This window comes from Alligator sinensis, unplaced genomic scaffold, assembly GCF_000455745.1.
Source record: "Alligator sinensis unplaced genomic scaffold, ASM45574v1 scaffold66_1, whole genome shotgun sequence".
Taxonomy (NCBI): domain Eukaryota; kingdom Metazoa; phylum Chordata; order Crocodylia; family Alligatoridae; genus Alligator; species Alligator sinensis.
The window spans coordinates 794169-807262 of record NW_005842484.1 but is presented as its reverse complement, the minus strand read 5'-3'; the positions used below and the strand labels follow the sequence as shown (position 1 = coordinate 807262).

The window sequence follows — 13094 nt, the reverse complement described above, 5'->3', positions numbered from 1 at the left end:
GGAAAGAGACAGAAGCTAAAAGAACATCTGCAATATTTAAACATGTTAGCCATGACTCAGACATGAAAGGGAGATGGTTTATATTGACAAGTACAAATTTTCTGTCCACAACTAAAAATGAAGAATAATGGCCTTTAATTCACTGAACCACATCGTTACACAGAAGCATCACGACAAACGCTGAACTCTTCCATTACAACATTTGTATTTTTAGATGAATTATATTATCTAGGCCAGCTTCTACAATGACATTTTATTGGAAACACTCTCTAGAGTATCTTGCCTCATAAAAACATGCGTATCTATAAGTAAGCATCTCAGCAGCCCTCAGGCACTCTTTAACAATGACTAGATTACAAGTTACATAGAGCTCAAATTATAATACCAACTAGCTTAGAGATGAGGGTAGGCTTTTGTAATAGCAAGGATTATGAAAGCATCATCAATATGCATATTGTAAGATGGGTTTGTTTGTTTTTTTGAAGATGTCTAGAAACACTGACAATTTCAGTTCCTGAATAAGCATCTTTAACAGCTTGTTTCCTGTTGTTCCGTTGCAGTCAGCCATACAGCTGTGATAGAGCTCTACAGCTCGTAAACCAGCTTTTCTTTCTGTGATATCACAACAAGGTTGTGCACTTATGCTAATGTCTTCACAGTCAGTCTTAGAAAAGTTTGCAATATTAAAAAAGTTTAGCATTACTAAATCAGCATAGGAAAAAATCATCATAATGGGATGAGCCTTGGGGAAAATACACTGTTTAAACTCCTGGGTCCCAGAAGTAGAGCTGCAGCACTTCTGTTATTCAGTTCTTTGTTTTTTTAGACCTGTCCTCACTAATCCAACATCCTTTACATCCTACCATGTTTATAGTTAAAAGCTCCCTACCCTCCAACTGCATAGTGTTGCTCCTTGGAAGATGTCACTATCTAGATGGTGCTCTCGCTCAATTTCCTTCCAGCTTTCGTAACCATTTATTCAAACCAACAAGGCTAAAGACTTATTATGAAAGAGTGGCCAGTCAGCACAGGAATCATAATTTTTTATTGACAAAATTAAACAATTGCAGACAAAAATACTGTTCTTCATTATAATAGTATAAAACATCTGACAAATAACTATTTCTTTCAAAATCCTGCCTCGAAGAAAAGAAAGGAAAAAAAGGAGAGATATCGTCAACAGGATTTTCAGACAAAAGGATTTTCAAACCGTTTTAATAGGATATGACCTTGTTGGGGATTGTCTTGCTTTGAGCAGGAGGTTGGACTAGATGACCTCCTGAGGCCCCTTCCAACCCTCACGTTCTAGGGTTCTGTGGTTTCATCTCTAATTAATCCTATTTGCTTAGCGTGTACACTTAATAGCCTATGCTTATTGTCCTATGATTAAATCAGACTTCAGAATTTCAGTACCACGCCTGGAAGTGAAAAAATCAAGCAAACAAACCCAGTTCTCGGGACTATCTTAATTTTTATCGTCATGCACGTGTCTAATTCTTATTCTGATACTATATATTAAACCAAGTCACGTCACCCGATTGTGGCCAGCATACCAGTTTGACACCTGATGTGGTTAGTTGCTTGTATTTAGAGTTTTTAACTATAGCTAACAACTGAAAAGTTTTTGATGTACAAGAAAAAGTTGCCATAAAGCCAGAATCACTAGCAGGATGCACAAGGGCAATTTTGTAAGTGCTTGTGTTTCTGAAACAACTTGTGGTCTGTTTGAAAACGGGTTACATTTCAAGCTAATATAAATCTCAAACATTATAAACCAGCTACATACCAGTTTTATAAAGGTAATCATAATCATACTCCAAACACAGTGCTTCCAGATTAAAGCTGTTAAGCATACATGTGATACAAACTACAAGTTGGATCGTTTCAACATTTCTTTTTGTGGAGGAACCTGCTACAATGATAGTAGGGATGGAACACAAGTGCCTCCAAATATAAATCAAAATCCCAGAGGACAGCACCTTGGGAAAACAAGCAAACAAAAACAGATAATAACATTTGCAAATTTTTTGATAAATGGTCTGCAGCGTTATTTTTAAGTTTGCCAACATGTCTTCTGTAGAGGTTCCAAGAAGCAATTAATTATTTTTTAAGAACTTAGAAAGGGACTAAGTAAAGACTGTAGTCCCATATTGATTTCATAGACATTAGGTCTGGAAGGGACCTTGCAAGATTATCAGTTCCAACCCCCTGCCCAAGGGGCACGAAGTCAGCTGGGGTCAGATCACCCCAGCAAGATAAGCATCCAAGTGTTTCTTAAAGGTATCCAGAATAGGTGCTTGCACCACTTCTGGGGAGCGTCTATTTCAGACTCTGGAGACTTGGATGGTAAAGTTTTTCCTTATGTCTGGTCTAAAACGGTCTTCCAGCAGTTTGTGACCATTAGACCTCGTCTTCCCTTGGGGTGCCCTGGTAAACAGATGTTCTCCCAGTTCCTGATGCACACCCCTAATATACTTGAATGATACCATACTCCCCCTACTCTGGAGGGGGAAAAAAATTCTGTGTTTATTACTAAAGTAATGCTGCTCTAAAAACAGAAGAGATTCAGAGCTGCATTTCAGCCTTGTAGCTTTATTTTGGGGTGGGGGGGGTAGAAGAGGATAGGAGAGAGCATAAATCACATAAAACATAAATCAGTCACTTTCTAGCTATGCTCCATTTTCCATTTCATTTTGAAAGAGCCTTTTTTCAAGTTTCTGCCAACAAGCTGGTTACCATTAGTCTTATTTTTCCTACATACACACTTTAAGTCTTGTTTATTTTCAATGAGAGGCAACTGACTTTGCTTTCCAAATCATAAACAAAAAAAAAAATCTCCACAAAAAGTATACATATACATGATGACAAAAACAAAAATGCTTTATGCAGACTGTCTTTGTACCACTTCAGTTATTGTAGCTGGGCAATAAGCTTATTTTAGCCTTGTTACTTTTAAGCTTGTAAGGGCCAGGTTCTATCCTCAATTAATCTTTAATGAAGTCAATGGGAATCACACAGATGTTGTCAAAAATTAAACACTTGCATTTGCAAGCTCCTAGTGAAGTCAATGGGAACCAAGCTCATGCTTCCAAGAATATTTCACCATAAGTGTTTAGTCAGATATTAGTTACAGAACATCTTAACCACCTAGCTTAATTTCCCCTGAAGCCAAAGTAAAGACTTCAGTGGGAACTGAAACAGGAGCTTAATACACATATATTAAGCAAGGATTTAAAATTTTATATATATATATATATATAGGTAATTTTGCAGATTTTTAAATTCACATTGCCCATTAGAAGATCTATATCATTCACATCTCTAAATAATCAGTTCTTATAATGTACCCCATAAACAGACAAGTTATCAGCAAATCCAAATGTGTAAGTATGAATTAAGCCAATTAAAACTTATAAACCTGTACTTCTGAAAGTTACATTTCTAAACTAGAAAATAGGTAGCTCCTTAAGTTAAATTTGTTTTATTCTTTAAAACTTGTGGTATCAAAATTTAAGAAAGCCCTGATAATTGGTAAAAAATTAAGTTATATGACTGTCCAATGATACAATAATTGTGTCTTTAGCCCTGCCAAGACAATAATGCAGCATTTCAATTTCAAAAACGCCTCTGAGGCAACAGTGATGGGAACACTTTGCTTCAATGCAGTCTGTGTTCAGTCTCAAACTGAGACACGGGCAGTGGTATTTGGCACTCTCATAAAGCATCTACCAACAGCAAGAGCTGTTTCCCATGTATAAGGCTGATGTGGGGGAGGGATATAAGGATTAGGAGCAAGCTGTTATCACTGAAAGAGGAAACATTACACAGCCACCCACCAAATGTACATTACACTGTGCTCTTCGTATTTGAAAAGGATTTCAATGACCATAAGGCATGACCTTCACCACTCATTTCTCTTTAACAGCTACTATGTTCTTGATATCATACAGGAAGTCTGTACAACTGGTCTACTAATCAGCTGCAATGTGTCAATGCAAGCAGGATCTTGGGTGTGTGCATCTGTAAACAATTTGTCATTGATAATATTTGTCATTGATCATTTAATATAACCAAAACCAACTCTGAGACACCTTTCAGTATTCACTGGATGCCAGCTTAAGATTCTTGGTGTGTTCAGATGAAGGAGCTTTCTACAGCTCTCAACACCTAAAATCTCAGATAAGCTTTTCAAGAGGCAAGCAGTGAAAACAGATGAACTATTAATAAACAGAATCTCACGCAAAAACATCATTCTTCAAATAATAAAAGTACCTGCCTGAGCTTATGTCTAGGGCATTCAGAGATCTGGGTTCTATACTGCTCTCTCTGCCAATTATGTCCTGTTTCATCTTGGACAAATTGTTTTCCTCTCTATACTAAAAGCATACTGCCCTATTTCACATGAGAAATCAGAATAAACCTGTATTTATATATTATAGCAATACAGGACAAGAAGAAATCTCTGAGGCCATCAAGACAAGTCCCTGACACTCACATGCAACCATTTGTTCAAAGTGGTCCACAAGAACAAATACTCCAGGCCTCTTACACATCACAGCCACTTGATTTTAAATAAATAAATTACAAGCCATAGGAAGAAAGCAGGAGAGACAAGCACATACCTAATGTCTCTCTCTCTGAAATAGTTGGAAATTGTTTAAGTAAAAAAATATACTCAGTTCCAGGAAATGGTCCATACGCCATGCTATAGACCAGGGCCTTCTCCCCATAAACAAAAACCCACCCAACCACTATAAGAGGCCAAATAGTGCAGATAATGAATCTGGGGAATGGGAGAAGGGAGGAGAAAGAAACTTCTTTCTAGACCCCACAGGTAACCAACAAAAGCCTTTAAGGAATGTTTTACGTAAAACTTCCCACGTATGCAGGAAACCTAGATGGAGTAATCATACCCCTGCCCAACTGGTTTTGCTAACTAGACAAGCAAAACTCTTTTACTCATAAAATAGGCTATTAAGATAATTATGGGAATGGAAAACCTCTTTGCATTTGTTCCAGTTTAAAATACGGATATTTTTAACATACATGACCAGAATACATTGCTCAAACAGTGGTACCTATATCTTCTGCCTCCACTAAGAATACAGTGTCTAACACATGATAGAATTTCATTAGCTTTCTTCACAGGAATGCTACGCTGGAGGCCATGATCATCCTGTCATCAAATACATGCACCCACCCCCGCATTCCCTATCCACACTCCTCTTGTTATAGAAAAAAGTTTTAAATGTATGACCTGGCACATACTACTGTTATGAAGCATAAATTTAGGTAACTTGTATACTATTTACAGTGGTTGTCAACTGGGGTGCCACAATCCTCCTTCAGGAGCCTCAATGCTAGGTAAAACTCCCTGTGTATGCTCCTGTTGCCTTCAGGCTGTGATCAGCCAAAAGCAGGCAGGAGCTAGCTGGGTCCTAGGCCCTTCCAAGTCCAGCCCCTCCTCCTACACTCCTCAGAAAGAAAGGCACACAAGACAGCTCCCCTGGCATGCCTCTGTTTCCAGGAGGAGCATAGGAGCAACAGGACCAGGAAGGGCTATGCAGCATGAGGCAGCTCCTGCCTGGTTGATCACAGCCCAAATGCAGCAGGTGCACATGCACATGCCACAAGGTGGCTGTGCACCACTTGCAGGGCAATTTCATCTGGGAGGCAGCAACACCCAGTTGAGAAGCTCTGAGGTAAGCTAAAGCAGCATCAACAGTGCTTCTCAACCAGGGAAGATGCTACATTAAAAAAAAGTTGTGGGCAGGTGCCCTGACTGACAAGGTTGAGAACCAGTGCCTTAAAACAACATTTTGGGTAGGTTGAAAACACACTGATCCCCAACATGACCAAACTGCAGCAGCCTAGCACTGTGGGCACCTGGGGCAAAGTGGAAGTGGCAACTTCTGGTTCACAATCACAACTGCGATCATGAATGTGCAGCCACGTTTCTTCATCCCCTCCCTTTCAAGTTGGTGCCTGGGACAGTTGCCCCCACCACCCCTACCCTTGTTACGCCACTGTCTAAGCATGTTCTACTATCTGGTTTTCTCTACCAAATAGTTCACTAATAGGAAGAAAATTAGATATTAATACCATGAAGAAGAGAATGCATGCACACACACATTTAAAGACTTTCAAATTTTACCTTCACTTCACGTTACAATAGTAGCAGGTTATAACACCTTACCCGTAACTAAGATATCACTGAACTGTTAGATTAAAGGAATTTTTTGCATGGGAAATGACCAGAAATTGTATGAGAAACTTTTACAATGTATGAATTAATCACTACAGAAAAGTAATAGTAATAAGAAGTAACCTAGCATCTATAAAAGTTTACTGCATCATTTAAAGCTTTACAGTTTTTATAGGCAAACCAACTAGAATTCATTCAGGCAAATCAAAGTATTTTGAACTTTTTTGCACAGTCATTGGAAATTAATAAGATTAGAGAATGGGTTGTTAACTTTATGGGCTTCCTGACTGTTTTGCTCATTTGTTTGGCTGGCTTCACAACAGCAGAAGGAAGTAGATTTTCATATTGCCTTCCACAGTGGCTAAGGAGGCGGGCAGACAGGATAAACAAACCTTCCCTAACACAGTCACCCTTTTCATAATAAAAACTGGGACGTACTTACCTTTCTGCTCTAGCCCCAACTCTGTACGTTACCCTACACAGGAAAGCTACAGCAATGTAAAGTAAAATTTTTAAGATCAGTTTTAAACTGAAGTTTTGTCTCACTCATTTCAATTTAAAAGTAAATTAAATAGGTCTGGTTTAATTTAGGAACTGACATAATACAGAATCAATTTGGGGCAATCTTGAGCAGAAAGAATTATCCACAAGTCTTTTGCATCATCTAAACTAGATCAATTTTAGTTAACTGGCACATATTTCTTACATAGACAAGACTACCTTCAGTTCCAGTATCTTCAATAAAGCAGGCAGGCAGAAAAGCAAAATGATAGCCTGTAGTGGCAGACTACTGTATCAGTAATCGCATACAGAAGGGGCAGCTAGCTGAGCTGGTCATAGGTTTTTCACTCAGAGCAGTACCAAGAGACAGGGGAAAAAATTGAATCAGGGGGGCATGAACTCAGTGGGAATGGAAAACTGGTAGATTTCAGTGGCAAGGAAGGCTCACTTGAAGGAGCAGATAACAGTATAGTAGGTACTGGTATTAAAACAATACCCATGGTCACATTTGGGATTAGGATCCCATGATACAGATGTTACAATACAAATGTTGGACTGTGCTGCAAAGAATTTATATGAATAAATACAAGATGCAGTAGATAGCTGCAGAATAATGTGGTAAAGGGGGTGAGGAGCAACTGCAGTATGGATACAAAGCTTGATATATTAAGCAAGCAGAGTTTGAAAGCTTCATGGTTCAACCAACTTCTTTTCCTAACCATTTTAATAAATTATTTTAGTAGCAAAGCCCATGGCACTTACACATGTTTACAGCTAGATTCTTGTCCGTTTCGGTGACTCAGCTGGCTAAATTTAAGGATTTACAGGCACCTAGACAAGTTTCGTTTACAAAGAAAAGTGACTGGGAGAGGCACTACCCTCAAGGACACATTGATCAACACAGTGAGAAACAACTTGCCAGTTCTGTGCCCCGGGCAGCGACTACACAGTGCAGGAGCAGCAGCTGGAGGTTCACTGCTGCTGGGGGAAGATGTCACCTTCTTATTTATTTTTCTGCCTATGCTTTTGTTGAACATCTATCTAAACACCAGTTTTCAGTGGCAAAAATAGGAGGTGGCATTCCCCCACCAGGCACTTCGCAGCAGCAAAGCTCTGACCACTGTCCCTGTACCATGTGCCTTTGTTGTCGCTCTGTCCTCCCAGATGCAGGAGCTATAGAACTGGAGCCACCACAAGGAGGGTGCAGGGTTACCATTAGCATAGGCGTGAGGGAGGAACAGGAGTAAGGCAGCCCCCAGCTCCATTCCAGCACTCTTCTCCCCCATCCCTCTTTAGGCAGCACCCACACTTGTATCCCACTTACTCACCATAGTTATACTACTGGGTCACTATACTTCCAAACTACTTTTTTTAGGACTGGACTGAAACAGTAATTTTGGATGGCTGTAGACATGCAGGGATGCTGCTCTGATGCGCTGTAATTTTAGCATGTTGGAGCAAACTCAATTAATTGTGTCTGCTGGAGTGTGACAATTAGTGTGCTCCAGCAGCCTCCGTGTCTCATGTATTCAGCATCCCCACACTTCAAAATGGCAATGGGGGTGCTCTACCTACAGCTCTTCTTGATAGCAAGAAAGCACAACTGTACGTCACCTGGCATAACAAAGATTATTACAAACACCTTATAATGATCATACTTACTCTTCTGCAAAAGGGGAAGGGAATAATATTACTAGAGACAAAAAATTCCTTGTACTCAGAACTGTCCAACGCTCAAATTAGAGATTTGGATAACTGCGCTCTAAACTTTGCAAATAAAACAGAAAAATGCTTGAAGTGCTGCAAGGGAATCATCTTTTGATGATGTTGTACATACTACTCTCAGTATTACAAGACAGGTGCAATCTGACAGGACCTACTATTAATCTTGTAAGAGGATCTATACATAATTTTGAAACTTCCAGTAAAGGGGAGGGTGGGGCAGGAAACTGCAGTGAATCACTTCAAGACCACAGGCATCTAATCAACTACTTAAGACCCAGAAATCCTTTAGGCATTCCCAGGACCTTTGAGAACACCATTTTCATAAAGTATTATAGCTTGGGTAAAGGAAATTTTAAGCAAGTATGATGAGGTTCATTGTACTTCATGTCAGTGATCATAAATGTTTGCTAAAAGATTTTTTTTGTTAGCAAGATTGTTACAGCTACATTATTTTGTATTATTATAGATGTTATGTAGACGCACCTTAGCAGTCTGTGCCAATAGTAATGATGATAGTGCAAACAAAGATATGCCTAAACAGTAGAGAGATTACCCTTATTAAAAATCATAGGGCAACTACTAAAACAGTAGTATGCTTAAGCAGTTCTCTCATCAGGTGCAGATGTGAGCGGACAGCAGTATCAATGTTTAATAAACCTTCCCACCAACAGCTGTTTTAGCTCTACAAGTCTCTCAGCATCTGCTGGGACAGTCATGCCTGGATGTCTGCGATTCTTAATGTTTCACAGCATCTTCTGGGACAGTAGTGTCCATGGTACAATAATTCTCCCAGCAGATACAGATCTGCAAAGACAGTAGTGTCTGTGTTATATTAATCTTCCCAGCATCTGCTAGGACTACTGTAGTAGCATCCATACTAAATGAACTGTCACAGCATCTGTATTGTCCATCCTTCATGAATACTATGAAAGTGTTTTGTAAGCTAATAACCTAAAAAAGCATAAATTAAAAAAAACCCACACATCTTGTGTGCCATCTCAATTTAAGTCCCAAATTAGATGGACCTAAAAATAATTTTCTCCAAAAAATTGTTTGGAGAATTACGCAGGCTAAGGAACATGCAGATAAACAGGTAACTTATAAAAGAGACCCTGCTCATGTGATGTTAAAAAAAATCCTCACCTTTCTCAACACCTAAAATATTAATAAAAAAACAGAAGTGATCTTAAACACATTATTTTTCCTTCGTTTTGCATAATGTTCAGCATGCAACAGAGATAGACTATTAATTGTATTTGCATTGAATTTACCTGACAAAATAGAAGTTCTTAGGAATGAAGATTAGATTTCTTCCTAGTAGCCCAAACCTGTACTTCCTACTCAGGCATTTCAGCTTAACTACTGATGCTCTGGGGTGTCAACTGCCTTAAGTCACATTATTAGTATCTGTCTTTGTTGTCAGGCAAAATGGTTTTAGGCATACAGAAACGGAATTTGAGACTTCAGGTATTATTTAATTCTGGCTGTTTGATGATGGCCAGTGACAGCTGTATCACAAATAACATGCACTACATCAAAGCATTTGGTGAAGTGAAGTAAGCAATTCTTTTAGGATTTGCGAACCTAACTGCGTGCGACTTGACATTCTCCCTTCTTATTATACACATCTACAAAGAAGTAATTGCCACTGATTATATACTAGGAAAACTATAATTTGGCTCACTAGAGAATCACTCTTTTTTGTGTCTGATAAGAGAACAAGAAGTCTTTCAGAAAAAAAATGTATCCACATGATTTTCTACTCTTAAGTTTCACTTGATATAGGTTCTTTGAAACTCTGAATTCTATAAAAATTATTTCTTTTCTAAATTTTGCTATCAAAGTATGATTATATATAATGACTGGGCCTAATCAAGCAATCTTTTTGCACACAGAGCTCCCATTGAAGTCAAAAGGGATATTTCAGTGCGGACTGATTGCAGGGTTAGGCCAAAAGGACTTTAAAATATTTTCCGACATTCAAACAAAATGAAAGGAAAATACTTGAAAAGAATACAAGCGAGTATATTAAAGCACACAAATCCAAAACGCTAATTTAGAATGTCTCTTAATGAGAACCTAAATAGAATTATGCTGTTGACATCAAGTGAGATGAGGCATAATTTCGGTGTAGACCAGTGATTCTCAACCCACACGCTGTGGAGCCTTGGAATACCTTGAGATCCTTTCACAGGTGCTCTGGAGTATCAAACAATGGTAGTACTATTGTTTAGGAGTTCAAACAGGATTTACAAGATAAATATCTGGGTTTAAAACAGGATTCCACAGTGTTAAAAGCATTCTAACCTGTTGTGGTCTTTCTGAGTTTTTTTGACTACAGAAAAAACAAACAAACAAAAAAAAGAGAGCAATTTTTCTGTTGCAAAGGAGTAAAAACTAAGAACTGGCATTTTCCAAGGGATGCCTGGAGTCTAACAAGGTGGAGAGTTTAGCACAAGATGTTTTTATGAACTGAAATGAGTGGGAGAACCAACACAGCAACCAAGATTCAAAATTGGGACTTTATTCACAAAGCTATGAGAAGGCTGCTATTGGATAAATCCTTGTAGTAACATTTCAAAATAAAAGAAGTGAGAATTTTAGTTGCACTAAAAATCATAATGCTTAATATACGTTCTTCTGTGCTACATAGGTTCATTTCAAAGATCGGTCCCTTCTTAGTCTGTTAGTACATGAAGATGATCACTTTTGAAAGACCCTTAACTCTCACCAGATGCCCTTCTTACTAGATGCTGATACCTGTAGTTCCATCTTTCAGTTCTTAGGATCACAGCACAGGCTCTCTGGTAGCTGTCATTAAAAAGGTTCCATTTTCATTAAAAGTTGTATGGATAGTTGTAAAAATTGTGGACTGGACTTCCATTAAGAAGTCTTACCAAGAACACAAAAGATCCAATCCCATGCCCACAGAAGATCCCCACTGACCACACTGGATCAGGCCTTTGATTAAATGCAAGCTAGACAGAGGCTAAACCCTATCATGAGTTACGGGAAACAGAAATTAAATTATTAAAGGTTATACAGACATACAACAATTTCTTAAGGTGGGGGATGGAACCTCATAGTAAAATACTTCAACAGCCAAACATGCAAACAACCATAAATGACTTTTATAGAAGTCCTGCCATATCCTCCAAATGCAAGACCCCTAAAAAAGAAAAATACAATCTGTTCAACCTTCTATCAAATTAAATAATGAGTTCTTAAATTAAAACACAAGTACTAATGCTTCTCTAGGCCCACATCCTAAAGGTAATATGAAAAGTTAACCAGGTGCATAATTGCTATTAAGCTACCGTCCTTATTTTGAAACGTTAATTTAATATTTACAGAATTCTAGTCTGCTGAGAAACTTTCACTGACGAACAAAACCTGACAGACATCTTTAGAATAGATTTTCCCCTCCCAGTATCAAATACAAGCTGTTCACTAGATTGTGAGTTATGAATATATAAAAAGGTTGGCTGGCTTCAGGGTTTTTTTTCCTAAAATGAAAAGGTTAAACAATTCAAAATGGGTTCATCAGCAAAAAAGAGAGAGAGAGAGAGAGAGAGAGAGAGGGAGAGTACACACAAGAGAGCTCCCAACCCCTGTAGTGCAGCCCTTCAAAATTATAATCTACTTGCTTTATTCTTGGGGGGGCAGTTACCTGCTACCAAGAAATCACATTTTGATCCATTGCTCTTAAGCAAGCGCTACTTTTCACAAGGATTCCGAGTTGTATTTTACCTGACGTGGCAAGCATCATAAGAAAGTGTTCAGCCACCAAGCCTCAAAGTTTAGTGCATTTTTCAAAGTTCAGAAAAAGTTTGTGATCTGCCCCTGCTTCTGCAGAATGGCCAAGTCCTGGTGGGAGCAGGAGCAGACCTTTAAAAAAAAAAAACAAAACCTATTGTAGTTCAGATTTTTTTATTGTACATGACGTAAGTGAACTGAGGGGGAGTTGTAAGAACTTTTAAGTTTGTTAAGTCCATTACTCCAATAAACATGTAGAAAAGGGGCTTGCTACACCCCTGCACAATGACAGGTATCCAGGTTGAACAGTCATTTCTACCCAGCACAACTTTGCCAGTCTCTGCTCCCTCCTATATGCCTGATGAAGGCCAAGCGGGCCCGAAAGCTTGCAAACGAATGGCTTGCAAATATCCAGTTGGTCTAATAAAACCTATCGCCTCTTCTACAAGTTTGGACTCCTTTTGGATAAAGACGGTGCCTCTTTACTGCTTATCTAAATGTGTTCCCTGCAGTGTATCGCCAGTTGACCTGTAACCACCTTGTCCACTTGGCTCCTTCCTTTTTCTTCAAAAGTAGAAATGACTTGGCAGAGGCAAAAAAAAAAAAAAAAAAAAAAAGGCAAAGCAGGGAATAGCCGTTAATAGGCATGACTGTCAGACAACTCAGAAATGGGAAAGACAGACCTATGAGAGGATGGTACCCCGTCCCCCGGCAAATCTCTGGTTGTCCCCTACAGCCTCTCCTTCTCGACCCGGACCAAACCCGAGCCAAGTTGTCCGGACCTACGTCCCCGACTCACCCGCTGGGCTGCCGCGGGAGGAAGCCCTGGAGGAGCCGCAGCCTCCCGGCTCTGTGACATTTGGACTTCGCAGTTGCTTATAAGCGGGCGGGCGGCGGGCAGACACTC

At 39.1% G+C, this 13094-nt stretch overlaps 1 protein-coding gene across 3 annotated transcripts in view; it reads right to left on the bottom strand.

Annotated features, from left to right (window-relative positions):
- SGMS2 (sphingomyelin synthase 2) overlaps positions 1–13094 on the bottom strand; it is a 69027-nt gene extending 55933 nt beyond the window's left edge. The window contains exons 1-2 of one of the 3 annotated variants that reach the window (XM_025212780.1): positions 12987–13094; positions 12182–12319 (exon numbers count right to left, since the gene is read on the bottom strand). The gene's annotated coding sequence lies outside the window, so the exon portion shown is untranslated. Of the gene's footprint in view, positions 1–12181; positions 12320–12870 lie in introns of all 3 variants that reach the window. The other 2 variants (XM_006031135.3, XM_025212779.1) reach the window with 2 other exon arrangements.